The 27,542-nt window shown below is 44.2% G+C and overlaps 1 pseudogene across 1 annotated transcript in view; it reads right to left on the bottom strand.

Moving 5' to 3' along the window:
- The window catches only part of LOC144769095 (vomeronasal type-2 receptor 26-like), a 191,562-nt pseudogene that overhangs the window by 50,098 nt on the left and 113,922 nt on the right, over nt 1–27,542 (bottom strand). Inside the window, exon 3 of the transcript XR_013598669.1 lies at nt 4,683–4,806. The product of XR_013598669.1 is annotated as a vomeronasal type-2 receptor 26-like (transcript). The remainder of the gene's footprint in view (nt 1–4,682; nt 4,807–27,542) is intronic.

Genomic DNA, 27,542 nt, shown 5'->3' with positions numbered 1-27,542 from the left:
GTGGCATCCCGGCGGCTCCAGGAAGAGGGAGCCCCGGGACTCCGCATGCAAGGTAAGTTCCTTTTCTTTTATTTTACTGTATTTAATCCTAAAAATATGGTTGTAGAAAAGGGCGGGAGGGAGGCGGGTGGCGGGCAACTTTGCGCCGCCACGGAGTGGGCATGGTGTTGCCTACTACGCCTACTTTGTGAAGCGCGAAGTAGGCAACACTACGCCCACTCCGTGGGCGGAGCAAAGAGCTACACCCACCCTTAATTTTAATGTATTGTTATTGTGTTGGAATGTCTGAGTACGTATGAGTCTGTGTTTGCTTGCTTGCCCGAAAGAGTGTGTGTGTGCAACTTAGGATGTTGGTATCATTCTGTTTGTTATATCTTTTTTACAATGTTGATTAAATAAATTGAAGAAATATGATATCCCAAACACCCATGGTCTTCATGATATTAATGTGAAAGGCACCTCTCTCTGGGACTGTTTCTGTATGTATCAGTGACATATTGCACTAGATTAAGACATTTGTTGGCAGAGTGTCTGTTTTCAGTGTTCCTTGATTGTTCTCCTGCCTTCTCTGCCATTTATCCTACTCAGGGGCCCCCTCCTTGTGAGTGATTGAAAGGAAAAAAACTCTGCTCAGCAGAGTTTTTCAGAACTTCGCAAGCTGTGCAGAGTGAGAAATACTCAGCAAACACCATGAGCAGAGCAGATTTTCACACACATGCTATAACAATAAAAATTGTGTGTTGCTGGTTGTGGGATACTTTCTCTTGATCAGCTAATCGAGCTAATGTTATTGGTGATTGTGTTAGTGCCACTCAATTGTAAAACAATAAGTGACAAATGGGGGTGGGGTCGCACACTACTCACCTTAGGGGCGACACCGCCGGTGTGTGAGTAGTGTGCGACCCCACCCCCATTTGTAACTTTAAAGCTCCCTTGAGCAGCGGGCTGACGAGCCTGGGATCCCGCACCTACGCGCCTGAGTGGTACTATACCTGGCAGATATTGGCAGCCATCGGCAACCCCAGTACACGGCCTATCCCTGCTAATGAGGGGTAATACCCCGAAACACGTGTCCAGGGATGGCGAAGACAGCGAAGATAGCAGAAGATCGAAAGATGATGCATCGCGAACACTTTACTACATTGACCAGAGCCCTTAGGGGCGACACCGCCGGTGTGTGAGTAGTGTGCGACCCCACCCCCATTTGTAACTTTAAAGCTCCCTTGAGCAGCGGGCTGACGAGCCTGGGATCCCGCACCTATGCGCCTGAGTGGTACTATACCTGGCAGATATTGGCAGCCATCGGCAACCCCAGTACACGGCCTATCCCTGCTGATGAGGGGTAATACCCCGAAACACGTGTCCAGGGATGGCGAAGACAGCGAAGATAGCAGAAGATCGAAAGATGATGCATCGCGAACACTTTACTACATTGACCAGAGCCCTTAGGGGCGACACCGCCGGTGTGTGAGTAGTGTGCGACCCCACCCCCATTTGTAACTTTAAAGCTCCCTTGAGCAGCGGGCTGATGAGCCTGGGATCCCGCACCTACGCGCTTGAGTGGTACTATACCTGGCAGATATTGGCAGCCATCGGCAACCCCAGTACACGGCCTATCCCTGCTGATGAGGGGTAATACCCCGAAACACGTGTCCAGGGATGGCGAAGACAGCGAAGATAGCAGAAGATCGAAAGATGATGCATCGCGAACACTTTACTACATTGACCAGAGCCCTTAGGGGCGACACCGCCGGTGTGTGAGTAGTGTGCGACCTCACCCCCATTTGTAACTTTAAAGCTCCCTTGAGCAGCGGGCTGACGAGCCTGGGATCCCGCACCTACGCGCCTGAGTGGTACTATACCTGGCAGATATTGGCAGCCATCGGCAACCCCAGTACACGGCCTATCCCTGCTGATGAGGGGTAATACCCCGAAACACGTGTCCAGGGATGGCGAAGACAGCGAAGATAGCAGAAGATCGAAAGATGATGCATCGCGAACACTTTACTACATTGACCAGAGCCCTTAGGGGCGACACCGCCGGTGTGTGAGTAGTGTGCGAGTAGTGTGCGACCCCACCCCCATTTGTAACTTTAAAGCTCCCTTGAGCAGCGGGCTGACGAGCCTGGGATCCCGCACCTACGCTCCTGAGTGGTACTATACCTGGCAGATATTGGCAGCCATCGGCAACCCCAGTACACGGCCTATCCCTGCTGATGAGGGGTAATACCCCGAAACACGTGTCCAGGGATGGCGAAGACAGCGAAGATAGCAGAAGATCGAAAGATGATGCATCGTGAACACTTTACTACATTGACCAGAGCCCTTAGGGGCGACACCGCCGGTGTGTGAGTAGTGTGCGACCCCACCCCCATTTGTAACTTTAAAGCTCCCTTGAGCAGCGGGCTGACGAGCCTGGGATCCCGCACCTACGCGCCTGAGTGGTACTATACCTGGCAGATATTGGCAGCCATCGGCAACCCCAGTATATGGCCTATCCCTGCTGATGAGGGGTAATACCCCGAAACACGTGTCCAGGAATGGCGAAGACAGCGAAGATAGCAGAAGATCGAAAGACGATGCATCGCGAACACTTTACTACATTGACCAGAGCCCTTAGGGGCGACACCGCCGGTGTGTGAGTAGTGTGCGACCGAACCCCCATTTGTAACTTTAAAGCTCCCTTGAGCAGCGGGCTGACGAGCCTGGGATCCCGCACCTACGCGCCTGAGTGGTACTATACCTGGCAGATATTGGCAGCCATCGGCAACCCCAGTACACGGCCTATCCCTGCTGATGAGGGGTAATACCCCGAAACACGTGTCCAGGGATGGCGAAGACAGCGAAGATAGCAGAAGATCGAAAGATGATGCATCGCGAACACTTTACTACATTGACCAGAGCCCTTAGGGGCGACACCGCCGGTGTGTGAGTAGTGTGCGACCCCACCCCCATTTGTAACTTTAAAGCTCCCTTGAGCAGCGGGCTGACGAGCCTGGGATCCCGCACCTATGCGCCTGAGTGGTACTATACCTGGCAGATATTGGCAGCCATCGGCAACCCCAGTACACGGCCTATCCCTGCTGATGAGGGGTAATACCCCGAAACACGTGTCCAGGGATGGCGAAGACAGCGAAGATAGCAGAAGATCGAAAGATGATGCATCGCGAACACTTTACTACATTGACCAGAGCCCTTAGGGGCGACACCGCCGGTGTGTGAGTAGTGTGCGACCCCACCCCCATTTGTAACTTTAAAGCTCCCTTGAGCAGCGGGCTGACGAGCCTGGGATCCCGCACCTATGCGCCTGAGTGGTACTATACCTGGCAGATATTGGCAGCCATCGGCAACCCCAGTACACGGCCTATCCCTGCTGATGAGGGGTAATACCCCGAAACACGTGTCCAGGGATGGCGAAGACAGCGAAGATAGCCGAAGATCGAAAGATGATGCATCGCGAACACTTTACTACATTGACCAGAGCCCTTAGGGGCGACACCGCCGGTGTGTGAGTAGTGTGCGACCCCACCCCCATTTGTAACTTTAAAGATCCCTTGAGCAGCGGGCTGACGAGCCTGGGATCCCGCACCTACGTGCCTGAGTGGTACTATACCTGACAGATATTGGCAGCCATCGGCAACCCCAGTACACGGCCTATCCCTGCTGATGAGGGGTAATACCCCGAAACACGTGTCCAGGGATGGCGAAGACAGCGAAGATAGCAGAAGATCGAAAGATGATGCATCGCAAACACTTTACTACATTGACCAGAGCCCTTAGGGGCGACACCGCCGGTGTGTGAGTAGTGTGCGACCCCACCCCCATTTGTAACTGTAAAACAATAAGTGATTGGGCTCCAAGTTGTTTTGGAAGCCTTCCTCTGGCATTCCCAGATATTGGAATACCAAGGCTGCAAGCCGTGCTTCCACCTAATGCCTCTTTCATCCAACACCATACTCTCCCTGTACCTTTATCTCACTCTTGCAGGTTCTTTTTCATCCCTGCTTTCTCCATTTGACCCGTTTTTCTCTTTCTGTTTCCCCTTCTCTGCCTTTCTCTTTCTTGTTCCAGGTGAAAGCCTGATGATCAAAAAATAAGTCCGGGTCATCAAAAATTAGTGCTGGTGGGCCCCACCTGCAACCACTGGCTCAAATTAAGCACTGGTCCCACTGGATATGTGGTGATGGTAGTAGATGGCAGAGCGATGTTGGTGGCCATTGTACTGCTAATTGTACTCATACTATTGGTGGCAGTTCTGTAGTGGAAGAAGCCCCACCTGCATATGATGTTATTCCCTATAAAGAGTTTTAAGGACTGATACAGACCAGAAGCTCTTGATGGCAGTACTGCTGCTACACCTTCTCAGTATGTGTACAGGTATGCAGACATAGGCAGATCTGATGTTACTTTCTTCTCTAGTACAAGGAATTCCACCACACTGTGGGACTTCTTGGGCTTTAGCACCATTCTGGAAAACTGAGCGACTTTGCCGAGGGCTTCAAAGCATGATTTTACTGTGCTGTCCGTGATGGGATTCTGATCAAAAGTTAGATTACATTTATTGAGACCTATTGCTGTAGATGATGATAGGAAACTACACATTTTATTTTCACATTAAAAATGATATATATATAAACTGTTTTGCACTCTACTGCCATCTTGCAAAGATTTTCTCTTCTTACCTCTCTGAGTTGAAATCTCTCCTTCTTTGCATGGAATGCAGTCAAAGCAGCAATATGGCTGCCCTTGTCGTGGAACCTTCCTGTATCCAGGCGAGCAGCTCTCACTGCACACAGACTGAGGAACCTGAGGGTACAATGTTTAAAGAAAGGTTTTCCAAAATGTCATATGACATGTTCATAGACCAAGTTGTTTAATGAAATTACATTGGGTTAATTAAAAACGTGTCACTTGCCCCAGTGCTTTTGTGTGTAGGCATGCACGTGTTACTGATTGGGTATATGTGTGAGTCTGCTTCGCTGTGGGTGTCCGTGTGCCTACTGTTTTGTCCCAACATGCAGGTATGGGTCATTTTCAGTGTCTGGTCGTTAACAGCAGTTTTCAAGTCAGTTCAAAACAGCATAATACATTTATTGTATTCTATCATTGTTTTAAAATGTGTAAATTACAATTTGAACATCATTTACTTAGCCCATTTTTGAGTAGCCATTGCCTTTTAGTATTGCATCTGCTTTCTTGGCACTGTGTTTTTATGAAAAGTGCTTGTGCCACAAATAATCCTTAAATTCAATAATAAAAAAAAAAAACACTATTTTAGTGTGCAAATATATACCAATATCTATTGCACTGGAAACGTGTACTATTACAGGTTTGCACAGTCAGCATTTTATCATGGGCAGGTGTATACAACAGAAAAAGTTTATGGAGTATTTTAATACTGAGGTGGCATGGTGGGCAATAAAAGATGGATTGAGATATGGCCCACAACAATTGCCACTGGTTGAGATTAATTCAAGCATTCTATCCGTTCCCGGCAAAGGTAATCGAGAAAATCATCAACATACAACTGGCCCGCCACCTGGAAGACAACAACATCCTGGACTCGTCCCAGTTCGGATTCAGACGCAACCACAGCACCAAGACAGCCCTCATCGCCGCCACAGACGACCTCAGGAGCCAACTAGACAATGGCGAAACATCAGCCCTCATCCTCCTGGACCTGTTGGCTGCCTTTGACAATGTCTGACATCGCACTCTAAAGACACGCCTCCTAGAAGCCGGAATCCAAGAGAAGGCCCTTGACTGGACCACATCCTTCCTCTCCTGCAGAACCCAGAGCGTCCACCTCCCACCCTTCCGATCGGAAGCCACCGACATCATCTGCGGCGTCACCCAGGGCTCGTCCTTCAGCCCAACACTGTTTAACATCTACATGGCCCCCCTCACACAAGTGGCCCGCCACCACAACCTCAACATCATCTCCTACGCCGACGACACCCAGCTCATCCTTTCCCTCACCAAGGACCCACACACCGCCAAAACCAACCTCCACGAGGGAATGAAGGCCATCGCAGACTGGATGAGGAGCAGCCGTCTAAAGTTGAACTCGGACAAGACTGAGGTCCTTATCCTCGGACCCACCCCCTCAGCCTGGGACGACTCCTGGTGGCCGACCACACTGGGCACAGCACCAACACCCACCGACCATGTACGCAACCTAGGATTCCTCATCAACTCCTCCTTCTCCATGTCTAAGCAGGTCAATGCCGTCTCCTCTTCCTGCTACAACACCCTCCGCATGCGCCGCAGGATCTACAAGTGGATCAAGACCGAAACAAGAAAAACGATGACACAGGCCCTTGTCAGCAGCAGCCTGGACTACGGCAACGCACTCTATGCAGGAATCCCAGCCAAACACCTACGACGACTACAACGCATCCAAATTGCCTCCGCCCAACTGATTGTCAACGTCCCCCGCTGCAGCCACATCACCCCCCACCGGAGAGACCTACACTGGCTCCCGTCGACAAGAGGATCACCTTCAAGCTCCTCACCCAAGCACACAAAGCACTCCACAACGCCGGACCAGCATACTCAGTGTGCTCAGATTTCTCCCCTGAGGCAGAAAGCCGGGGGCTAGCTTGATTGTTTTAAAAATGGTATAATTGTATTTACTTATGTTCTTCACTTCAGGGAAGATTTAATTTCCCTTTTTACCGATATTCCTTTCTGCCCTCGCAGCAACTAGAACCCCTGGTCCACGCGCAGCGATTAACAGCTGACGCGAGTGGACACAGGGACGGCCGCCATCTTGGGGTGGTTGGAACAAAGTTAGCACTCCAGTGTTGCGAAGCCTCCCGCGCTCCCAGGTACAAAAACAGGTGTTTTCTCCTCGCGCACACATACTCAGTGTGCTCAGATTTTTCCCCTGAGGCGGAAAGCCGGGGGCTAGCTTGATTGTTTTAAAAATTGTATAATTGTATTTACTTATGTTCTTCACTTCAGGGAAGATTAAATTTCCCTTTTTACCGATATTCCTTTCTGCCCTCGCAGCAACTAAAACCCCTGGTCCACGCGCAGCGATTAACAGCTGACGCGAGTGGACACAGGGACGGCCGCCATCTTGGGGTGGTTGGACCAAAGTTAGCGCTCCAGTGTTGCGAAGCCTCCCGCGCTCCTCCACCAGTATATGAATAATAACAGGTCCTGTCCGCGCAGCGGGCGGGCGCAGCCGGCGCGACGATGGCGCGCCGAAGGCGCGCTAAAGGAAAACCCGTCTGCGCCCGTCCGCGCCAAGTCCACGACAGGCGCAGGAGGGGCTGGGCAATCGCATTCTGCCATTTCACGCCAGGTAAGCGAGCTTACTAACACCACTATGCCTATAGGATGTCCGTGTAGGATTGATATGGCGAGAATCAAAGGACCATTCTCATGTAGATTCTGTCAGTGGTCCTCGCCCTGGGCTCCTATTAAAACACAGTCCCCTCTAAATAACGCTTCACCAGTTACATCACATTTTAAAGGGGGCTAATCAATTCCCGTTCCATGGGCTGTCACAGTCAAAATCTAAATGATCTTATCGTACAATCAAATTTAGATTGTCTCTTTATAACAGAGACCTGGCTGACAGAGTCCAGCAATCCAGATGTAGTAACTGCCCTCCCGCCTGGTTACACTATCTTTCGACAGGATAGAATGAAAGGCAAAGGAGGAGGAGTAGCGATTGTGATTAAAAGCCATATAAAATGCCACACTTTTACTTTAGGTCCCCTACAAGGCATGGAAGGTTTGGGTTTTTCCATCAAGCTAAATGATTCATCTTCATTCTCTGGCGGACTGATTTATCGCCCTCCAGGTAGCCCCTCGGCATTTTTAGACTCACTAAGTGATTCCTTGGGACAATCTTTAGTCCGCTATCCACACTTTACACTTTTGGGTGATTTTAATTTACACTTAGAATCTACAGCTGACGCACAAGTTCTGAATTTCCTCCAAACTTTGGCGATTTTCGACCTTCTTCAAATAGTCACACTGCCCACTCATCAAGCAGGTCACACTTTGGATGGAATATGTACCAATTTTCCCCTCTTAGAAACGCAGCCCCCTGTTCCACAGATTTGGTCAGACCATTTTTTGGTCCCATTTCCTATTAAGCTCACACAACCCCAATCTCTAGCCAAACTAACTCACAATTTAGGGAACCATGTTAATTGGACGCGAGTTGAGGCTAACTTGAAGCTTAATCCCATTGTTACTTCAGCTATCCCAACCATGCTTGGCGATGCTACCCAGGGTTCCAAACATTTTCATACATGGATGCATCAGGAGATCAAAGATAGAGTTCCACAGAATCGCCCTCAAGGCAAAGGGAAAAAAGGGAAGATTAATGCCCCATGGTTTACAGCTGAACTAGCAAAAGCTCACCTATTGTGCAGGAAAAAGGAACGTAGCTGGCGAATAAACTATGATTCAACAGATAGAAGCTTGTATGTTCAGCAGAGAAAAATTTATCTCACGGCGATCAAATTAGCTAAAAAGACCTACTATACCAACGCTATTAATACAGCCAAGCAAAAGCAAAAAAAGCTATTCGCCATTGTCAAGTCTTTTACTCATCCTAGAGCGCTACAAGCAGAAATCCCTTCATCATTAGAATTCTGCAATCAGATAGCCGACTTCTTTGAAGAAAAAATCTTACTGATAAAAAAAGATTTCCAAGCTCCTTGTCATGCCTTGTCTGCCACTCCATTGGCCTGTGGTAAGAACCTGAAAGTCAATCTTAGATCTTTCACCCCGGTCACGCTCCCTCAGACCCAGGATGCAATTATGTCATGTAAATCGGGTGCTCCATCAGATTCATGTCCACCCAGGATCCTCCATCAATTAATTGAGGTCGTCAACCCGATCATAAACGAGATTGTTAATGCTTCCCTGAGAATAGGTGTTGTGCCGAGCGAATGGAAGCACGCTATCGTGAGACCCCTCATGAAAAAAGCAAACAAATCCCCTATTGACCTTGATAATTTACGCCCGATTTCACTCCTTCCAGTTCTGGGCAAGATCACGGAACACATGGTCCATAAAGAATTAAAAAATTATGTTGACGCACATCACATTCTTCATCCTCAGCAATCGGGCTTCCGTTCATACCATTCCACGGAATCTGCCCTGATTGAACTCACTGATTCAATAAAACTATTGCAAGATCAGGGAAAGAACGGCGTCCTAATCCTATTAGATCTTACGGCGGCGTTCGATACCATCTCCCACTCTATATTGATCAATAGACTTAGGGATATAGGAATCACGGATGTCGCATTGGATTGGATAATTTCCTTCCTGACAGACCGGTCCCAGACCATCTCCCTGGGCACCTTCCTCTCTAAAGAGAAGAAGGTAAATTCTGGAGTCCCCCAAGGTTCAATATTGAGCCCCTTATTGTTCAATATATATATGGTCCCTCTCATCTCTTTAATTGAGTCATACGGCATATTAGTAACATCATATGCCGATGACACTCAGTTGATTGTTCCCTTGGAGAACAATTCTACCAATGCTGAGCTGAATTTCAAGAAGTGTTTAAAAGATGTCTTCGGCTGGATGGAGCAAAACCACCTTAAATGTAATACCAGTAAGACGGAAATCCTACCCATGGGTAGTAACCCTCATTTCTGTCCCATTAAATGGTGGCCTGAGAACATCCCTGCGCCACCACAAGCAGTTACATCAGCGAGGAACCTTGGCGTTCTATTCGACGCCGAATTATCTTTTGACCAACATGTCAGGAATGTTGCAGGAAGCTGCTTTAATATCATTAAGTCACTGAAAAAGTTCTTCGAATTTCTTCCTATAGACTCAAGAAAGGCAGTGGCAGTGGCCTTAATTCTTGCACGTCTTGACTATTGTAATGGTCTGATGGCAGGGGTAAAAAAGAAAAACACACTCAGAAAACTCCAAGGCGTGCAACATGCAGCGGCCAGGCTGGTTCTCAAGCTACCCAGGAGATCATCTGCCTCAGCAGCTCTTAAAACCCTTCATTGGTTACCACTCCCTAAAATAATATTGTTTAAAATCTTAATAATAGCATTCCGTGCATTCAATGGCATTGGCCCGAATTATCTCATCAAACGATTTCCTCACTACATTCCTGGAAGGTCCTTAAGATCTTCAGGTCAGAACCTGATCAAGCCACTAAAATTCAAACTCAAGACCAAAGGAGGCAAGTCTTTGTCTTTTTTAGCAGGGAAAGCATGGAATTCTATTCCTGGTCACCTCAGATTTATAACCCATGAAAACCAATTTAGAAAACAACTTAAAACATGGATTTATTCCCTTTCTGACGATTGTGTGATGTCCTTCATTTAGGTTCCTTTCTGTTTCTGATCTTTTGCACACTCTGTAGTTAGCGCCAGGATGCTCCTCTCGGAGCGATGGTTTGCGCTTTATAAATACATAAAAATATACAAATAAATATAAATATACCTGAACAGCAGACTCAGCTTCCACACACCCTCCTTACCCACATACGGCAGATCCAAGACCTACTCGCCTTCAGAAGACTCCTCAAGACCTGGCTTTTCGAACAGTAGTAGCACCCTCCCTCCCCTCAGCTCCATGAGACTCCTCACGGGTAAGTAGCGCACTTTACAAGTACTCTGATTGATTGATTGATCCATCACTCTGTTTTTCATGCACTGGGTCTGTATGTGTATGTTGTAGAATGTTCTTTTTTTTTATTTTAGAAGAGAAAGCAGTTTCCTTCTTAAGGGAGATCTTTTGTTAAGAGATTGTGTAATGGGGCAACTCTTTGATAGCTGTTTGTTAATTGTATCCTGACATTTTTCATTTGAAAGGCCCATCAGTATAACTGAAAGTTTGGCAAGATCATGCCTCGATCTATTTTCTTTTTGCATAGTTTCTTTCAGGCAATTCTCATACTCTTGTTGGCTCATATAAAGCTAACCAGCTCCCCCTGTAGTTTTTTTAACCATGTGTAAAGGTAACATATTAAAATAAAAGTAAACTTCGGGAGGATCATCATTTTAATTAAATCAGTTCTGCTTAGTATTGAGAGGGTAATATAGGGCCATTAATGCAAACGTTTTTCAGTTTCTAACAAAAGTTTTATTAAGGTTTAGCCAGATCTTTCATCACTCAAACTCCTAGATGTCTGATTTCTTTCTTTTGCAAGGGATTGTGAAGAGGGCCTTTCTATGTCATAAGTTCCATTTGATCTATATTTACTAATTAACCGGAGACCTTCCCAAAGTCGTTTAAAGTGTTTAAAATTATGGGAAAGGAACTCTTGAGATCTTGCGTGTAAATCATTAACTCAGCCATGTAGAGTGCTTCCTTTTAATCCACTTGTGATTTTGATAGGGAATGATCTTCTGTTCTTTTCTTGCAAGTGGTTCAATATATAAGTTAAACAATAAAGGGGATAATGGACACCCTTGGCGAGGTACTCTTCCTATTTAAAATTCTAGGGTTAAAATTTCATTAACTGAAATCCTGGCTGTTGGAGAAAGTTATCTCTTATGCCACTTTGCTTGATAACTGTGTGCTCACTCAGTCAAAGGCCTTAGCACTGCCAACTGTCATAATAGTCATAGGAGAGTTTCTTCATATTGCTATGTCTATCTCACTCACCAAGTTGTGTGTCAGTTCATGCAGTTGACAGTTTTTCAAGAAACCTTTTTGATTTTTGTGGCCGAGCCTTACCATCATTTTATCCTGCCTATTTGCCATTATCTTTGCATAGATCTTGTAAGATATTGGTCTGTATGATTCACACATTTCCTGGTTTTTATTTGACTTTTATATTATGGTTATTGTTGCCTCATGCCATGAAGATGGAGAGGGGTAGGCTTCCCCATATGTTGCATTCAATAGTTTAGTTGAAACTGGAATAAGTTTGTGTTTTAGAGCCCTGTATAGCTCATTTGGTAGGCTGTCAGGGCCTGGTGCTTATCCCTTTTTGTAACCCTCTAAATGTTTTTTCTGCTTCTTTTTCTGCTTCTTCCATACTAATTACTTGATTTAGGTACTGCTGCAGTTCCTTTTCTAATGTGGGGAAGAGTATCCTCATTTGGAAGTTATCTATCTGTTCCTCTGTGGCTGTTGAATCATTTGTATATAGGTCTTGGAAGAAATTAACAAAGGCCCACCCAATGTCTGAGTATTCTAGACAACACTCTTTGGTTTCAATAATTTCTATATCTTTGATTAGATGTCTAGAGCTATCCACCTTCTTATTCCAGGCCAGTACCGTCCCGCACACCTCCCCATATTCATAGTAAACCAGGTTACTAGCATTCTACTTTTTCTGCACCACTCCTTACAAGTAGTTTACTAACTCCCCCTTGGCTTCGTTTATCTTATTGTTTAAGGATATTTGCCTTCGGGGGTCATTACAGTTAATCAACTCCTTATAGATCTCTCTGATTTTCAGTTCTAACTCCTTCAATTTGTCGTTATTTTTCCTTCCTTTTGTATGCCACATAGCTAATCATTCTCCTGCGAATAAAAGCTTTCTAAGCATTCCATATAAATTGTAAAGGGGCAGAGTCTATATTTAATTAAACCAATTCTGTAGTGTTCCTTTATAACGATTTATAGAGGGTCCATTTGGAGGAGGTTGGGCTTCAATCAAGAGAGAGTTTTAACCTCACCGCAGAGAGATCTGAGAGATGGTGTGTTATTCCCTTTTGTTTATTCCCCAACTTTGCATCTGTCAAGAAGAAGAATATTCAGGAGGCATGGCCATATTTCTTGTTGTGATAAGTAGAACTCTTGTTCTGTCGTGCTGTCTTCCTCCTTGCCCATACTAGGCCCAAATTCTTCATTAATCGACTAGTAAATTCCCTCATCTTTGGAGAGTTAACCATTGTTCTAGGGTTGGATTTAACGAATAAGGGACCCAACATTACATTAAAATCCCCACCTATCAATATATAGTTCCCTGTCTCAAGTAATTGATTATGGAACTTTCTGAGCCGCGTTGGCTCATCCGTGTTTGGGCCATAAGAATCCACTTGTGAATATCCTATACCATAAATTTTAATGTTAGCTATCAACCACCTTCCCCAGGGTTAGCAATGTAGTTTTTCCAGACGTACTTGGGCTACATTTTTCAGACGGATAGCCACCCCTTGCACATTACACCTGTGATTTGTGCAGGTAAACTGTTTAATCCATTTTTGACCATTTAGTATTTTCTCCCATTCCTCTTGAAGTAAATGTGTTTCTTGCAGAATTATGATAGAAAGAACAGGGAGAAAACTAAGACAAAGGTACCAGGAATATAATGACGGAATTAAACAAAAAACCCAGCTTGAAGGTTCTGACTTGGAACATAAATGGTCCGAATATAAAACATTCAGATAACAACATAATAATTCAGGGGGTTGTTGATTGTTTGGTGTTCTATTTGTTAGGCTGTGGAAGGGTGCCTTAGCCAAGCTTTCTGTAGTGTGTATGTCACCGATATGGCTACAATCAGGTAAATAGGGTTTGAACTATGTAGAAAGGTGGAATATTATGTGGTGATGCAGGTTAGGATTCTCCATGCAATGTTCTCAAAATATCCCAAAGAAAGTCCTGGGATTCACAATAATAAATCCTTAGCTCAGTCCTAGTAGAGTGGCACTTCACTAGCCATTCTATCGGGGGGTGATCTCCATTCCATCCAGGCCATTGTTTGCACAGCTTCTGCAGTCTGGAATTGCAGGCCCGCTGTCATTAGTTTAATTGAGTCATGCAGGGTGGCACAAATAGTGCTTTTGGCCCTGGTGACCCACTTTAACACCCATGCTCTGGGTGCCACTGGTCCCATATACTAGGGACTTATAAGGGGGTTAAAGTCCTTGCCAATTGGGGTTACCAATTCACACATATCAGTTTTAGGGAGAGAGCATTGGCCTGGGGCCTGGCAGCAGGCTCCAGTGCACGTCAGAGTCATAACCATCAGCATTGGAGCAAAATGTGAGGGTATGACCATACAAAAAGGCCACTTTCCTACAGACTATAATGCAGATGTACTGTGTGATGTTTGGCTCTATAGGTTACTCACCTCTCTGAACAGCACACTGTTCCTTTACCTTGATCCTTGCATTCATTCTAAAACTGGATTGGCATCAATTATGGATGTATCGTGCTATGAACCCATGAGGTAGTTTGACTTTATGACAAGGCACGGAGGGCAATAATATGCATATTTCTTTAATTGCCAACTCACAGCAGCAATAGCAAACAATGCAAGGAACTTAGAACATCGGTTAAACATTCCGAAGTCCATATTATCCTGTGAGACGCACCCATATTCCTTCTTTGTTGCTGCTCACAGCTGAGAAAAGGACTGCATTACATATCAAGTTGATGCTTAGAGTGGTGTATTGTTTGTATACAAAGCAGAATGGTTAAAGATTCCTGATTGCAATGGCTCTCATTTAGTTTGCAGGAACATGAACCCCACGGAAAATTGGCAGGGCTCCTGCTAAAACCACTGCCCTCCCTCCTTATTTAAAATCAGGGGAAGCTTTACGTTTTCCTCGGGGAAGCCTCAGGGGACTCCACTGACAGAGACCTTCCTCTTGACGGCCTATCCACCATAGAGCTATCAGGTAACAGGGATGGCCATCCTGACCTATTTTGGACAGAACAACCATAACTAGATTTCCCTTTGAAGATCACCATGTGAGGCATGGTGGTCCTTAGCTAGTAAATCAGTTAGTGGCTACTATGTGCAGGGAGAAAACTTCCTGCACATCAGTGCCTTTGATTTTTTGCTTATGAAGAACAAACATTGTTTATATTAACTTGACCTGGTAATCTCCATTGCTTAGTGACTACTTTTCCTTGGATTGAGAAACAGTTTGCTCTTGCCTTCTGCTCCTAGTGTCACAAGGTGAAAGTAGACCCTACTGCTTACCCACATGCCATCAAATGTTTACTGCACTGACAAGCTAGTTTGATACCCAAAGTAGAATCCCAAGCCTTGCAGATCTACTGTCTCAGCCCTGGACAGTTTGAGCTCACATTTGAGGTAGTTCACCACACAGGGCCTTCCAAGACCCAAACTGAGACTTGGTAGAGATGCCTGGCGTCTCTAAAGGTAAATTATACTATTGCTCATTTTGCGGTCTCTAGTTGTGGTTGGCAAATCACCCCAGGGCATTAAAATGGGAACAGATGAAATGAGCAAGACTGACACTAAGAAGCCCAAACTTCAAATTGAGCCTTTAAAGAGGCTCACGGTTGAGTGGGGCAAAAGCTGACTGTAGGGCTACACTCTGATTGGGAGGGAGAAGACTAGACCATCTTGCCACCAGAAAACGGGTGCAATTTAATGGGAGAGGCTGTGTAGGCCAGGTAGTGAGTCATGTGCTCATGTGGTGTGCAAAACAGAAAATATTCACTCTTCACATAGGCCCTGCAGGGGAGGTGCCCAAAGAACCCAGAATCACGGTAAGCCACAATAACAGGCACAGGCATCCATGGGTACTCTTCCTGGAATCACAACATACATGTAGAGCAGCCTAAAAGACAGGTCCTCATTGGTCTAAGATGATCCCAGTAATACCCACATCCCTAAGGCCTCTTGGGCATGTAAAACAGTGAGCTATCCTCAGACAAAGGATAAGACTTTAAGACATATCCCTACAACAGCCAGCTTAGTGTAATTGGATCCCTCGGAGGATGGGGTGCAAAGAGACAGTGGACATCCCCAGCTCTCGCTGCCCCGACAGGTGGCACCAGCACCCAGGCATCCAAATGGGAACACCTTCTATTCAGCAAACTCGTCAACCCTGCCACAGTGGCCCACAGGTGGAAAATTTGGATAGGCTGCCTAAACAACGTATTCAGAGCAACTAGGTAAACAGGCAACCACGTCAATAGATCGCAATTGCTATACTTTGCGGGGGATGAGATATACAAGTTGTTTGCGCACTTCCCAGCCACAAGTACAAAGATACACTTACGCCACTAGCTGAATCTGGACTTTCGAAGATTCAAGCTGAGGCAAGCCCGATTGTAATTAAATATTAATATATTTGATTAAAGAATATTTATGTATGTAATATTTTACATAGTTAATTGTGGGAATTAATTTATTATAACACATTTATTAATTGGTTGTAAATTATTATTTATTAATTGGTAATTATGCTAATTGCGATATTTTTTTTAGGGGTGGGTTGTGGGATAATAAGGGAGGAGGGTGGGAAGTAATTTAATGTTAATACCTTTATTAATATTTTTTAAACTATAGTTATTACATGGAATTTTATAGTGCTAATTGTGTGAATTAATGTATTAATACTTATTTATATTTTGCTTTTTAGTTGTATTAATTAATTAACAAATTGTTAATTAATTATGTCAATAGTGTTAAGTTTTAAGAAATTGGTGGTGGCATTTATAGGGGAATATGGTGGGAGGTAATTTATTTATAATTAATTATTTGTTAATTAATGCTAATTAATCAATTACAATTTAAATATGGCAATTGTGTCATTATTTTGATGTGTGAGTTGTGGGGTTTATGGTGGTAAATTGTGGGAAGTAAACATTTTTAAATTAATTAATGATTTGTTGTTAATTGATATACATTTATTTTTGTAAAATTAGTTATGGAAATTGTGTAAATATTGTTAGGTGTGTGTTTTGGTGTTTATTCAGGGAGAGGGTAAAAAGTAGTTTAGTTTAAATAAATTAATCATTATTTGATCATTAATATTCATTTATTCAAGTCAAGTCAAGATATACTTTATTTCGGCCTAACAAGGCCATAAAAGCACAGTTAAAAAGACAAAAAAACCAAATATGACATAATTCAAACATTCAGGTTCTCCATTGCTGAAAACCGTGAACATTGTAATGTAGTTAAAAAGTTCCTAGAAAGTTTAAAATACAATCAATATTTTAAAAGTACATATTTGTAACACATAAGATATAGTAAAATCAGATTTATAAGGCAATCAATCACAATGGAGGAGTAGGGTGAGTTGATTTTACAAGCCCCGTCTTTAAAATAGCTCGGGTGCACAACACATTGACATTAGATAGTGAGAAACTGAATTCGCAATAGGCATACTAGTGTCATATTTTAATATCCTAAACGCCTGTGCTCAATGAGATGTTCCGAGGTTTCTGCACAACTGCAGTAGCCATTGGTGTCTCGCTTTCTTGTATGCCAGACAAAAGAATAATACATGTTGGTCTGTCTACGGTGTATTATTACATATCGGGTAGTCCTTATTTAAAATGCCTCCCTATTTATTTGTAAAAGCTCATAGGGGAAGTGTACCGTGCCTAACCTGTAGATATAACGTTTTGGCAAGGACTGGCTGTATATCATCAATGGCAGATTCTAACCTATATTGGAGTTTTACCTCCAAGAAGGTTGCTGTCAATATGCCATTCACAGAACTCCCCTGAAATAAGGTGAGATTATATTCCTTGGGCAGCTATCTTCGGCACTAGCCCATAAATCACCCATTCCCATAGCAACTAAGGAGTTTTTAATATGGGCCAACCAAGGAATTTTGCTTGCTCCCTGTATGTTTACCACTTCCCTCACTTCCTCTCTATAAGTAGATAATTCTGGACTGCTCCATAAGCGACGCCAGTATAGCAAGGGTCTGAGGGCGACCTCTACTGCAATCGGACCAACTCCAAGATCCATTTGAAGCGGCGTGAGTGGTGTGCTTTTGGGGAGACCCAGGAGTTGTCTGGCAAAAGAATTCTTAATCTTAGAGGGACAGTCAACCGGCCGATGGGCCACAGATTTCCGCCCCATACAAAGCAGCCCCTCTGGCTTGAGCCTTATAAATTTCCAATACCGGCCCAATCGTTTTATGTGTACACTTCCTCTGCATCTTTGCTAGCCCCCCGTTGTCTGGGCCAATTTTAGGCTTGCCTGTTTTATTAGTACACCCCACTCCATTTTTTCAGTAAGTGACAACCCTAAATATTCACAAACAGAAACGTTCACCAAAATTTCCCCATCTAACTGGGGATTGGGACGTGTAGGGTACCCTGCATTAAAAGCCATATATTTAGGTTTCTGTGTATTTATCTCCAGACCCCTACCCTTGCAGAATAAGTGGAAAGTGTCCAAAGCCCTCTGTATTCCCATAGTGGACTTTGACAAAAGGAGGGTATCGTCGGCAAACATCAAGGCTGGTAACTTGCGGTTCGCCAACCTTGGGGCATCTATATCCCTTCCAGCTGTCAGAGCCTCCACTAGGCCATTGATAAATAGGCAAAATAGAGTTGGGGCCAATACGCACCTGTCTATGGGTATGCGATCAGTAAGCTTTTCATTTTTCCCATACCTAATTTGGGCAAAATGATGTTCATGAAGTCTTTTCAAATGATAGCAGTGATTCGGGGGCATCCAGTTCTAGTAAGATAGTCCAAAATTTCTCCCTTGGTACTAAATCGAATGCCGATTTTAAGTCCACAAAGATCATGCTGAGGCTGCCACCCTTCAAGATCATTGACTTCCAGTGCAATAATTGCAACCTGAAGATTTGGTCGATAGTGGACATTGTTGTTATAAAACAGGCCTGATATGGACAACGAATAGGATGTTCTTCCATCCAACTCTGTAATCGGTCCAGAAGCACTCGTGCATATATTTTCTGAGTAATATCAATGAGACTGATGGGCCGATAATTTGCTGGATGGAGGGGTGAGCCCTTTTTATAAATCTGGATAATTTCCGTCTGCAACCAAGGGCCTTATTCTGATGCAGTTAGGAAGGCCTCCTAACAGCATTTTCTCCTTCCAAATTGGATCAGGAACATGTCTTTCCGACCGGGGGCCCAATTATGATGTTGTTAGGAACATATGCTCCCATTGAAGTCAATGGGAGTTCAACCAAATCTTATCAGGAAGCATCCGGATGCATCCTACTTCGTCAGTCGGATTCTCTCGATCCGAGTGGGTCGGAAACCATTTCCAAACTGATTTGATCGGGAAGCTTTCCAACCCGCATCAGAATCAGCCCCCAAGTCGTGGGGATTGCCATTCCCTGAAGGATAGCATTAAAGAAGGGTCCATAAGTACGGGGCCCATATACTAGCTTCAGTGCGAAAAAGATCGCCAGGGATCTTGTCTAGACCTGGGGCCTTTGCAGGGATTACCCGGCTTAAAGCATCAGTTATCTCTTTTAGGGAAATTTCTCGGGTATCAAAGCAAGATAACTGTGAGTAGGGACATTCATTTATAACTTGCCCTACATCACCCTCTACCCTAGAATATAAGGACTGAAAATGCGCCTTCCAGACTTTTGCCCCTAGAAGTGGTTCTATTGCAGATTTACCCTCTGTGGAGCCAGTATTTATTAGATTCCAAAAAGTCCTCATGTCCCTAGTGCTTAGCACATTTCTCAGGCTCTCCCATTTCTCTTCTTCCCAATTTCTTTTTGCTAGTGTGACAATATTTTAGTAAACTAACCGCCTAGCCTTTATTTGCAACTTGTCATTAGATGTAATGGCTAAGACAAGAGTTTGCTTGGCCTTGCGACAATTACCATCATACCAGGTGTGCCTACCTACCCCCTTTTCCTTTAGTTGTATATTAGGGAAAAACATATTGGCCGGGGCAGTTACTAAACCTTGGTGGTTTTGCACAATTTCAGCAAATGAACTTATAAAATCAACATTCCCACTCAATTGTTTAGCAGCCTTCAAAAATGGAATAACAATTTGATAGAGGAAGGCTAGGTTTTCCTGGGATTGACAAAGTGTACCCCATCTTACTCTTCTCCTACAAATGGTTAAAGTTAGCCCGTAGGCAGTTGGAGAGTAGCCTTTAGAAGCTTACCTGACGTGAGGCGGAGCCTTTGCAAGAATCAGGGCATTATGATCACTGTCATGTCTGGGCTCAATCTTAAAATCTACTACCCGGTGCCATGATTTTGGGTCCACCGGAATATAATCTAGGATAGACGGGCAACTTGGTCTATTATAATTCAGATTTGCCGGGAAGTCAGGTTTAAAATGCCCATTGCATTCCCTGAGAGAGTGGTTCAATGAAAGGGTGTTCATTTGGATTACCAGTGGTGTCCAAGACCGAGTTATCGGGGATTCGGCTCTGGGATGGCCCAGTGCAAGTCCTCCTCACTGGGGTTACCCACATCCAAATCTTTCACAGGTTCATACTGACATTTATCAATTGATAAGTATTTTGGTAATTGTTTATTTTTATTTTGTTTGGGGATTTAGGTTCTATAGCTGTAAAATTTGGTTAGTACATACATTTTTACCTTTTTTAATTTGATTTTTAATTATTAATATTTGTTTTATTGATAGTTAATTGTGTTAATTATGGAGGTACTCTTATTTTCAATTTAGATGTGTGTTGTAAATTGTGTGGTGTTATAGGGTAGGAAAAAAATTACATTCATGTAATAATGATTTTTTTTATTAACATTACATTCTATTACAACATATTAATTTGATTGTTAATTTTTGTTAGATTACAAAAATTAAGATTTTTCTGTAAATTTTAGATTTTTTCTACATTATAATAAGTTTCTATGGTTTGTTGATTTTTATATATGTTATGTTTTCGGCTTTTTTATTATATTTTGTATTGTAGTTGATATTTTATTTCTTTTTAAATTTGAATTTTCTTTAGTGAAATAGTAATTTTTACCCCAAAGCTATTCAACACTTTCCCTACTGTCACATTCGCTGGAATGGGAATAGTCATTTTTACCCCTCTGCTATCCAACACTTTCCCTACTGTTGCACTCACAGGAGTGTGAATAGTAATTATATACCCTCCCCTATCCAACACTTTCCCTACTGTTGCACTCAATGAAGTTGGAATAGTAAATCATTCCCCCCCCGCTATCCAACACTTTCCCTACTGTTGCACTCGCTGGAGTGGGAATAGTAATTTGTATCCATCCACTATCCAACACTTGCCCCACTGTTGCACCTGCTGGAGTGGGAATAGTATTTTTTTCCCCTCTGCTATTCAACATTTTCCCTACTGCTACACTCATTGGAGTGGGAATAGTAATTTTTATCCCTCCGTTATCGGACACTTTCCCTACTGTTGCACTCGCTGGAGTGGGAATAGTATTTTTAAACCCTCCGCTATCCAACACTTTCCCCACTGTTGCACTTGCTGGAGTGGGAATAGTCATTTTTCCCCTCTGCTATCCAACATTTTCCCTACTGTTGCAGTTGCTGGAGTGGGAATAGTAGTTTGTTCCCCTATACTGTTGCACTCCTTCGAGTGGGAGTAGTAAAGTATTCCCCCCCCCAACTGTCCAACACTTTCCCTTACTGTTGCACTCACTGGAGTGGGAATAGTAATTTTTATCCCTCCGCTATCCAACACTTTCTCTACTGTTGCAGTTGCTGGAGTGGGAATAGTAGTGTGTTCCCCTCCACTATACAAAATTGTCCCTACTGTTTCACTCTTTGGAGTGGGAATAGTAAATTATTCCCCATCACTATCCAACACTTTCCCTACTGTTGCCCTCAATGTAGTGTAAAATGTAGGTTTAAAAATATTAAATATTTAACTATTTTAATTTATAATATAATTCTTTTATATATACTTTTTATTTTACAGGTGTATGCAAATATAGATTTATTTATAATGTTTAATATATTTCTAACATTCTATAATTAATTAAAACTATTATTTATTAATTATGTTTAAGTAAATATATATAAATTACATTTTATATATGTAAGTTTAATTCATTTTTAAGTTGCATTTATTACTTATAATTTAAAAATTTACAAAGAAATCTAAATGTTTATTTTTTAAGTTAAATGTATTATTTAATTTATTTTACATTTTTTTATACATAAAAATGACATTTTGTACTTTGATATTTTTTTAATCTTTTTTGTACTTACCATTAGGAAGACAGGAGGTAGATATTTTTGAAAACGATATTTATGTCCCGATATTTGTGTAACTCAATATTCTGGTATTCGATATTCTGTCAGTGATCCACACCACGTCCCTCGATTTGAGACCTTGAACATAGTGATTTAATTATTATATGTTAATGTGCTGGACCTTTGTTAAGACACATGACAAAGACCAGAAATAATCTTTAACATTTGAGCATGGGTTTCCCCCTGTTATATACCCCCCTCTTCAATACTTTACTACTGTGTGGCACCATGAAAAGGGGGGTTTTGTTGCTGTGTGTTGTCTGCAGACTGCAGACATTTTTGGCGGTGTTTATTGTATCTTTTTAGCCCTGAAACAAAGTCATGGGGAGAGAGTGATGCAAGCAGTATTTCATGAGACCCTCCTATGATGCCACTAGGCAAAAAATCTGTGCCTCGTATCTTTTGCCCATAGAATACATGATCTACAAGCAGACTACTTTCTGCACCAATCTCCCCAAATGTTTCAGGGCCTAGGGTGCTTTAAAGAAGCCCATGTGAGGTTACACATAGTAAAAACCATCTAGCCCTTGGCACTCCGCTATAGGAGAGTACTGTTTCATCTGCAACCACTGGTGAAGAAAGAACTAGAAAAACATGAGTTAAATGGATTGTAATGAACGAGTATCAGGGCCAACCCCATAGGATTCCCCAATGGTGATCAATGTGTATCAACATGTAACTGCCAAAGCGGGTGACCCAATGCGGAGGAAGTAATTGCTGACGAACCTAGAGCAGTGGTTCTCTGGATTTGACCTCAAAGCAGAGTACCATCAACTCATAATCCAACCTGACAGCAGATATATCATCACATTCGCTGCAAACATGGGTCTAGGCCACTGCAAAAGATTGAATTTCTTAACCATCTTCCAGAAATATCTTTCGGGGCTGAAAGGGGTTCTTAACATAAGGGATGATATCCTCAAATATTTGATACCCCTAGCTGACCCTCCTCCCTGCCAAGGGTGCTGCTGTGGTGCCTACGAGACCATGGACTCGTTCTTCGCAGAGAAAAATGCTTGTTCTTTGAATCACAATTCACATTTTGCAACTATGTCGTTTCCAAAGATGCCCTACAAGTAGACCCCCAAAATTTAGATGCATCAAAAATGAGATCTACAATTGGTACTTTCAATATTTGTCTGTCTTTGTAGGTCACCCAGATCATGTAATTTCTATCTGGAAAATCCACAAAAACCTTTTTAACAAGCTACAGGACCTTTTTACAAAAAGGTCACACATAAGCAGACCCCTTGTGTTAAAGTGAAACTGTGGTTTAATTTTAGTTGTAAACTAATCAGACGTTCATTATTGATCGCTGTTCAATGGTGCTCATGCCAGGAAATGATAAAGCATAGAAGCAATTATAAGATGGCACTTGTGAAGGCTAAGAATGATTGGGAAGACAAAAACTGGCAAGATTTACTATGTGCCGCTAAGACAAATAATAACAAAGCATTCTGGCATAGAATCTTGATTCTATTAGTCACCTTAAGTTAGAGAAGGCACCTCGCTGAGATAAGATACCAGGGGATCGCTACAAATCTGACCCTCAAATTTGGTCCAGTTAGATTAACCTCTTATTGTATGCTATTGTGACTGGTGCAGAAATCCCTGAATCCTGGAGGGAAGCTGAAATTATTCCAAATTGTAACAAAGGAGATGCTGGGAACCCCTCAAATTATCGACCCATCCGCCAACCTACAGAAGATCTTCACTAGGTAGGTCTTGATAAGCTGTTAATTTGGGCAGATGAACATCATAAGTTGTCTCTACTCCAAGCTTGTTTAAGTGAGAATACCAGTACCATTGACCAGGTGTTTAGATTTACTGTGTTTGTATTGGAAATAAGTCTTGCTTAACAGACAAAACTTGTATGTAGCCTTTGCTGAACTACATGCCACATTTGATCTTGTTCCACCGACAAATTATGGAGTGTCATTGGTGAAATAAGTGCCCCAGCTAAACTCATCAATCTCTATGCACACTTTCATGAAAATAGCTATGCACAGGTACATTTGGGAAATATGGGAAAACTCACCACATCCCAAAACAATGAGGTGTCCACCAGGGGTGTGTTCTTCCTCTCACTCTATTCTCTCTTTGCATAAATAAAGTGGCCATTGACTTACTGGAATGTTTGAATGATTCACCCATTCTAAATGGCATACAGATACCAATCTTACTCTTTGCCAACAATGTATTACTTATCTCCAAGACACCAATGGGTCTCCAAAAAGTAATTGATCTATTTACTAAGTTTTGTGAACTAAGAGGGTTTGAGCTGAATACAGCAAACATAAAGGTCATAGTATTTGCGGTTAGACCAACTAGAAATTGAGTTGTGAGTAGTGGTGGGCATCAAACCCAGCTCCGCTGTCAGAGTGTGTGGAGCTTTGCCCACTCCGTGCTCTGCTTGGAGCACAAAGTTCTGTAAAAAACTCTGTGATCTGCCACATGGCAGAGATGACTGCCCACCCTATTACTTATTCATGGTTATTCATGGTTTGATAAACATATTTAGACTACAAATGTATATATATATATATACATAAACTAACAGCAATCGTCCCGTGGACATGTTCTATTATGTATTATCCTCACTTCTTTGCATCAGAATGTTCCTTGCGGGTATCACTTGTTCCAAGAAAATATTTTTCTGAGAGTTGGCCCTTACTCCTTTCAGTAGCATGACAATTCCAAAATAGCAACAATATTCATGTTAGCTTAGCTCCTGGCAGCTGTCCCTGTGTGCTCTGAGCAGTGAGCTCTGCAGTGTGTGCCACCTACCCGGTGACATCAGACACACAGCATGTCCGACAACCTGTAGGACGAGGGCCAGTGTGGAGGTCCGTGCCCTCACTACCTGCTCTGCTCCACCGCCCCTGGCCTCCCCACGCAGGTCATGGGTGCTCCTAGTTGTTAAGATCACCTGCTGTGGGGAAACATCCTTTACAACGCAACTTTTACCACGCTGTGCCTTTACGATGCAACTTTTACAACGCAAACCATTACAACGCATTGCGCTGGGGGGCGCTCTAGGATAGGGAATACGTTTAATTTACTATCCAACACCTTCCCTAGTGTCCACGGGGACTGGAGTTGGAAAAATAAATTAAACTATTCACTATCCAGCACCCCAAAGCGCTATGCGTTGTAAAGGTTTGCGTTGTAAAAACCGTGTTGTAAAGGCATGCGTGGTAAAAGCATGCGTTGTAATGTCATACATCCCCTGCTGGGACCCGACTTTGCGCAATCATGTTGAGGGTGCTAGCAGACTGCCTCCAGCCCCGCCCATATTTATTTATATCCACGCTCCGCCATCCGGTGTGAGCGCGGGACCCATGCATTCTGGAACGTGCATTGGTGTCCAACATCTAGCACGCTGACTTATCACATCCCATCTCAACTCAGTCCTTGACTGCTTACTAAGTGTCTTTCAGTTGACTTACTTGGCATGCAAAGTCTTTGAGCCGGGTGCTCGGCTGTGGATTGTCTCTCACCCCATAACTTTGATTGCCAAGGCTGGGTCGTGGTATCCCCACTGGTTCATTGGACATGGGTGGCACCTCCGGAGTACCTTGGAATGCTTCTGGGGTCCTAGGTGGTGTTTCTTGCCCCGGATCACCGTCCTCTGCTTCCCCGGCCTCCATTTGGCAGGATTCTTGCTCTCCGGGATAACCAACTGGTTCCGCTATGATGTTGGGGATGTCCACCCTCTTGAACCATGAGACATTGTGGGTTACAGTCTCACCTTTCTTTTCAGCTGTTACCCTTTCACATCAGTCACAGTCCAGTATCCTTGTACGTAGCGAGTCCGAAACTTCCAGCCAGGCCTCCGGTCTTTCAGAATTACGGTGTCTCCTTCTTGGAGCCTGCGGAACACGGCCCTCCTTGTTTGACTGGCTGTTATGTTGTGCTTCTCCCTCCTCCTAAGGGCACCTTCCTAGGGCGGTAGGAAGGCCGTCGCAGCGGAATCCATTGAACATCGATGCCCAAGGTACTTGACGTGTGGAGCTCTGAGGGGTGCTCCGGTATTCCCGAAAGGAATTTCTGGAGGTGTTCAGGGTCGGCGTAATCAGCCACGGCGATGCGGAGAGCTTTGTTTATGGTCCTCATAAACCTTTCAATTTAGTCATTTGCTTCTAGCCATTGTGGGGTGAGCCACCTGGGCCCCCTTGGATGGCTGCCAGGACCTTGGTGTTGACTGAGTCTGCTTATGTGGCGACAGCTATATCTTCGAGTGTCAGTGCTCGAGGGCATGTGAGTGAGGAGGTCATGTCCAGATGTCCCTCTGTGGATTCCGAGTCAGGTTTGTCGCTATTGTCTTCGTGGGGTTCTGGGTGCCGGGAGAGGAAATCAGCGGGGATCTTGGCCCCGGGTCGATAAGCTACCTCCATCTCATATTGTTGGAGTCCAATGGTGCACCTTTCGATCCTTGGTGCGGGTGGAGCGCAGAGCCTCTGAACAGAGGTACCAGGGGTTGATGATCCGTGATGACCTTAAACGGGTGGCCGCAGATGTATATATGGCAGTGCCGACATGCCAGAGGATCGCTAGGGCTTCCCTATCGATCTGGGCATATCGCTTCTTGGTAGGGAAGAGCCCTTTGCTGGCATAGGCAAGGGCGGCCCATCAACCTGGTTCTTGCTCCTAGGTGAGGATGGCTCCCAGGCCACCGGGGCTGGCATCCACCAATATCTCTGTTCGCTTGGCTCGGTTGAAGTACACCAGGGTTGTGTGGACACGGAGGGCGTTCTTGACTGCTTGGAATGCTACTTCTTCAGCCGATCCCCACTGCCACATGGCGTCAGCACGAGTTAGATTCAGGAAGGGCTCGGAAATGGTGGCGGGGTCTGGAATGAAACAGACACAGTATGTCGCCTTCCTAAGGAAACTGCTCACTTCCGCTACTGTTAGTGGCACTGGGACATTCTTTTTTTTTTTTGTAAAACATTTTCATTGACATTTTTAATATTACAAAAGGGGGTGGTGATGGACGGAGCATCCGAACCAATCAAACACTCACACCCAGTCAAAAGATCTGGGTTGAATCCATCACCGTTCTTTAGCCCACTCTGCCACCCCAGTTCAGACATGGCTATATGCAAATCAGTCTGACCCTGTGCCTCATGGGAACAGTCCAGCCCGAACTGCCAAGCCATGCCTTCCCTGGACCGGAAACAAGCTTCCGAGGGTCGGTTTCTGGCATGACAGCCGTCTTCAGCCCGGCTTGCTTGAATCTAGTGGCAAAGTGAGCAAGGGACTCACGTCTGAGCATACCCTGCCACACTTATGGCGGCCAAAAGCGGTACAAAAGGGGGTGGTGAGGGACGGAGCATCCGAACTATTCAAACACTCACACCCAGTCAAAAGATCTAGGTTGAATCCATCACCGTTCTTTAGCCCACTCTGCCACCCCAGTTCAGACATGGCTATATGCAAATCAGTCTGACCCTGTGCCTCATGGGAACAGTCCAGCCCGAACTGCCAAGCCATGCCTTCCCTGGACCAGAAACAAGCTTCCGAGGACCGGTTTCTGGCATTACAGCCGTCTTCAGCCCGGCTTGCTTGAATCCAGTGGCAAAGTGAGCAAGGGACTAACGTCTGAGCATACCCTGCCACACTTATGGTGGCCAAAAGCGG

This window comes from Lissotriton helveticus, chromosome 7 (assembly GCF_964261635.1).
Source record: "Lissotriton helveticus chromosome 7, aLisHel1.1, whole genome shotgun sequence".
NCBI classification, from domain to species: domain Eukaryota; kingdom Metazoa; phylum Chordata; class Amphibia; order Caudata; family Salamandridae; genus Lissotriton; species Lissotriton helveticus.
Note: the sequence above shows the minus strand (reverse complement) of the source record. Positions and strands in the feature narration are given on the sequence as shown.